The sequence below is a fragment of the Siphateles boraxobius genome, unplaced genomic scaffold (genome assembly GCF_051911475.1).
Source record: "Siphateles boraxobius isolate OS27281-9 unplaced genomic scaffold, OSU_SipBor_1 6, whole genome shotgun sequence".
Lineage (NCBI taxonomy): Eukaryota > Metazoa > Chordata > Actinopteri > Cypriniformes > Leuciscidae > Siphateles > Siphateles boraxobius.
Genome location: NW_027509186.1, coordinates 10,770,076 through 10,775,491, shown reverse-complemented (window position 1 = coordinate 10,775,491; position 5,416 = coordinate 10,770,076). Strand labels below are relative to the sequence as shown.

Sequence of the window (5,416 nt, the reverse complement as noted above, 5' to 3'; positions counted from 1 at the left end):
TTAATATGGTCTAAACCATAAGTAGCCTTTAAAATTTTCCACTGGCCCTACAACTTTCTCCTTAGTTGAACAAACACACAGAAGTCAAAGTATTTAATGTGATTTGTCTATATTCAGAGTGAATCTGCCTGTTAGGGGTGAAAACACAAAATGTTGTGGAAAGGGATCAAAAAGGTAATTTCTTTTTTTTTTAAAATGGTAGTTCTACTTGCATTTTTCTGTAGCTGTTGAATTTCCAGCTCCAACTTCCTCATCTTCAGTTTTTTATACTGGATGTCGATATCAATCGCTTCCATTTGTTTAAGGAGGTAGCGTTTATACACTCCTTTTATGTTTTCTGGGTTCTGTAGCAACATAGATTTAAGTTATTTCATTGAATACTCTTGTCACATTGTTTTCATTTCTTAATACTCACTTTGTCACATGTGGTCCCAGACTGAGAGGGCTCTAGAACAGTGTCAGCATCCTGAAAACACATTATGATCATTTTATCACACAAGTACACTTTTTAATATTCAATACAGTATAGCATGGAACCTGTGAGTACCTCAGGCCTCCTTGAACATACAGACACAGTCTCCTCATCCTCCTCAAGGCAGCGATGGGCCTTCTCCCTGTGACCACTGATTAAACTCAGTTAAACTCATTAGCTTACATGACTGATTTAAAAGGTCTCATACTCACAGGCAACATGATGTCTGGTGGATCCATAAACCATACAGAATCTTGATAGAAAAAAATATATTTTTTGTACCAAATGGCACCATTACAGTAGCACAAGTACCTCTACGTGACATTACTGCTATGATGTACTTAGGCTTACAATGCCTAAGGAAGGAGGAAATCAGGTAGTCAGGAAGGAATAATGATAATAAAACACACACACACACACCTTTATTATATACTCACTCCTTATACTACGTGATATGATTTTAGATGATGTATATAATTTATTTTCACGTGCTGGCAGGTTCTTTTTCCTTCACTTAAGTTGCTGCTGCGTTAAAGCAATCAACGTTACGGTTATTCACACACAAACTTTGCAATGTATTGTGACACATTCAATGTTGATAAAGTATTTTAAATAGTTTACACCGCTACTTACGCATTGAGACGATCAGCAATTTCCTGCCAACCTTTCTCTCTTGCTTTATTTATTACCGCTGTAGGCTTTTGCCTTTTTTGGTGATGACATCTTTAAATTCTTCATATGTTTCCAATAACAAACGCTGTTCCGTTGCCGTGAACATCGCTGCTCTATCTTTTCCTTTTGTTGCCATGGTAGCCCACAGTAAATCAATTGACCCATGCTAGACTTTTCAGGACTTTTAAACTATGGCGTGCACGCGCAATTATCTAGACTATTTAAACCTGACTCAAATTAGTAAGATCACATGATCCTCAACTTACTGTTATGGAACCAATTCAGGCGTGGATGTTTAGCTCGGCTCATTCAATTCAGGTTTTGGACTTTAATCCCCGCTTTTCTAAGCGGCTTTTATGGCACAGCCCCCTGGACACGCTGATCGGATAAGATTCTGATCAGAAGTGCGTTTACACTTGTCTTTTCAATGTTTATGTGAACAACATCCGGATGCAGGCCGCATGTTAATGTAGTATCCTTCATGGTCACCACCTGCACACACTCCTCAATCACCTGCAAGCAGTCACCCTCATTATCACTCATCAGCATTAACTATATCAGCAGTCAACTTCCTCACCATTGTTGTCTGGTCTTGTTGTTACCACCCGTAAAACTTGCCTGACACCTCACCTGAACTACTCACCTTCTACGACCCCTACTCATCCTTCGTCTTCCTCATCTCCAGATATTCATAATCTTCACAGCACCTGCAAGATACACACAGTGTCCCACCAGAGTTACCACCAGAGGGCACTCCACCCTGGACTATTGTCATTCCCTGATAAAAATACATTTCCCATAACTCTCTGCCTGGACTCATCATCCCTGATTGTATCCACTCATCCTTCATCTTCCTCATCTCCAGATCTTCATAATCTTCACAGCACCTGCAAGATACACACAGTGTCACGATTACCAGTGAGATTGCACATCATTACCACCAGAGGGCACTCCACCCTGGACTATTGTCATTCCCTAATAAAAATACATTTCCCATAACTCTCTGCCTGGACTCATCATCCCTGATTGCATCCACCTGTGTCTCATTACCTTGTAAAACTCACCCTATAATAGCCTGGTTTTCACATTCATTTACTGCAAAGTCTTGTACTAAAATACTAAAGATCAAGTTTTACAGAGAGGAACATTTTAGTAAAGATTAGCCCGTAAAGGCTAGCAACATAAATTAAATGATACCCTGCGTATGATGTAATTTGCAGTCATGAAACAATCTGTTAATCTGTTTATCTAGCCCTTACGGTTCAAATTTTACTTGAATAAACGTAAGTGCAACTTTGGACAGTTGGTGGCGCTAGAGGGATTGAGTTAGAGACTCTAAAATTGCTGTGGTTAATGTTCAGACTCTCCTCTATCATTGTGCCCAATTTCAGAACTTTTAAACATACAGTTGTATGGGCTAAGACGACAACTAACAGATACAATAGATGCCATCGCACCTTCATTGTTTAGCCCTTAATAATTAATTTCTCGAGGATCTCAAGGTTTTAAATCTCATTTATTTCTTCACATTGCAACAAAATGCTCCTCACTCTTCTCCTTATATGGTGTTGAGTGCACTCACTGCAGTACGCATATGTTAGAAAATATTTACGCCATTTTTTATTTTCTCTGGTTTCCACCAAAATTGGCTCAGATCTTATTCAGACCATGCTGGCAAAAAGTTATTAAAAGCTTTTTGATAAAAACAACCATTTTCAAATAACGCACAAACAAATTTGACGAAGAGCATGCCAAATTAGTTGCAAGGTTATTTCTCCGCAACCCTTTAGTGCAGGGATAGGCAACGTCGATCCTGAAGAGCAACTGTCCTGCAGAGTTTAGCTTTAACCCTGAAAAAAATCCTCACCTGCCTCTAGTCTTAATAATCCTGAAGACATTGATTAGCTTGTTCAGGTGTGTTTGATTAGGTTTGGAGCAAAACTCTGCAGGACGGCGGTTGAACGCATTGAATATTTTTTTCACAAAATACAACCTATATTACGGTAATGTTAAATGTTAAATCTTACTTGTGAAAAGTAATCCCTGAGTGATGGTCCGCCGATATGAGCAGGAATATTAGTCATTAGTCAGCTTTATTGTCGATTCTTCACATGCTCTAGAGATACAAGCAATCGAAATTACGTTTCCCTCCATCCCACGGTGAAGACAGAGAAAAAAAATAAAAAAATAAAAATAAAAATGTAATTAAACATGTAGTTAAACCTAGACTAGAGTTAAACCTATACTATCACTAAGTATGGGCATCAATAAATAGACATTTAAAATTAAATCTGCAAGTGACATGATAGTGCAAGACAGTTTTGGTCATAGCAAACATCAGAAGTGTGCAAATGGCATGGTAGTGCAAAGACAGTTCATCAAAAGCAGCATCTGAAGTGTGCAAATGGCATTGTAGTGCAAGGACAGTTCAGTCATAGCAGCATCAAGTGTGCAAATGACATGATAGTTCAAGGACATCATTGGGGGTGGGGGGTGTGGTCATCTTCTTAATGACCTGGGGGTGGGGTATGTCATCTTCTTGATGGCCTGGTGGCTGAGGGGAGAGAGTTCAGCATCCTAACAGTGTGCTGGAAGAAGCTGTTGTTGAGTCTGGTACTGCGGGAGTGGAGGCTTCTGTACCTCTTCCCAGATGGCAAGAGGTCGAACAAATTGTGAGCTGGATGACTTCGCTCACAATTGTGGTCGCTTTGCGGATGAGACGGGAAGAATATATATCTTTCAGGGAGGGGAGTGGCGCACCAATGATCCTTCCGGCTGTGTTAATTATGCGCTGAAGAGCTTTTCTGTTATATTCAGTGCAGCTCCCACCCCACACAGTAATGCAGCTGGAAAGAATGCTCTCAATGGTGCCTCTGTAGAAAGTGCTCATGATGGGTGGTGGAGCACTTGCCCTTCTGAGTCTGTGCAGGAAGTAGAGGCGCTGCTGAGCTTTCTTCACAAGGGATGCAGGGTTGGTGGTCCAGGAGAGATCTTCACTAATGTACACCCCCAAGAATTTGCCGCTGCTCACTCTCTCCACATCAGCACCATCGATGGACAATGGCAGGTGTTCGGTGTGACCTCTCCGGAAGTCAACAATGATCTCTTTAGTTTTTCTAACGTTCAGCAGGAGGTTGTTTTTTCTGCACCACGTGGCCAGAAGGTCTACCTCCTTCCTGTCAACATGACATCATGACTTTGCGTAAACATACACGCCACTTTCAAGTCAAGTGGCGTGTTATCTATACGCATTTTGAGCTATCCGCGTGTATGTCCACGCCGAAATCTTTTGCGTGTATGTCTACGCCATTAAATGTCCGAGTGATTCCGCGTGTATGTGTACGCCGTTAAATGTCCGAGCGAAACGAAGCAAAATCTATATCTACATCTGTGGAGCGATCTTTTTTTTCCTAGGATGGTAGGAGAACACTCATAAATGGTATTAACCCCAGTGACGGGTAGGTTTAGGGACGGGGTTGGGGTAGGTCATATATCTATATATACATAATACAGTAATATAACGTTAAGTCAAAGGCGTTGATAAACACGCTGAAAAGCGATTATGCGTGTTGATAGCACGCCAAAAATGGAAATACGAATTGGCGTGTCATACATACGCCATTTCATGAGATCAGTCTGTTCCTGTAGTGAGTCTCGTCTCCCTTGGTGATAAGACCCACCAGAGTTGTATTGTCTGCAAACTTAATAATGTGATTAGTGTTATGAGTTGTTGTGCAGTCGTGTGTCAGCAGCGTGAAGAGCAGTGGACTGAGCACGCAGCCTTGAGGGGCCCCTGTGCTTATGGCTCGTTTCCACTGAGCAGTACGGTACGGTACAGTACCGTTCGGGTCGGGTCGGGTCAGTAAACCATGATCCAGCTAGCGTTTCCACCGCCAACAGTACCCTACTTGATAGGCGTGGTGTTTGCCGGAAAGAAGCGATCAACGTGATTTTCGCGCGAAGAAGAAAGCGACAAAGTAAACACCAGTGGATGGCATACAGCAGATCTTGTCCTTGCTTCTCGTCATGTTTGTCACAAGAAGACAAGCGCCGACATTAGGCATTTCTCAAGTATACCAAGTATGTAAAGTTCTCAGCAGAGGGACTCCCGAGGACGCGAGTCCGGTAATTCACCACATGACAGCGCGTTCTTGAAAGCGTCACTCAGCTCGCTCTGCATGTACATTTTAGGCAACAATAAAACGAAATATGTTATAAAACACCACTCTGCCTCTTTTCGTTTTCATTTAAATAAATTTTAAACATTATAGG

At 41.5% G+C, this 5,416-nt stretch overlaps 1 long non-coding RNA gene across 1 annotated transcript; it reads right to left on the bottom strand.

Moving 5' to 3' along the window:
- Nucleotides 1-203: 203 nt before the first annotated feature.
- LOC143715573 (uncharacterized) lies at nt 204-594 on the bottom strand. Its single transcript, XR_013195816.1, has 3 exons — nt 548-594; nt 416-466; nt 204-344 (listed from the first exon to the last, which is right to left on the bottom strand). It is a non-coding gene; the product is annotated as an uncharacterized LOC143715573 (long non-coding RNA).
- Between the last annotated feature and the right edge of the window lie 4,822 nt (nt 595-5,416).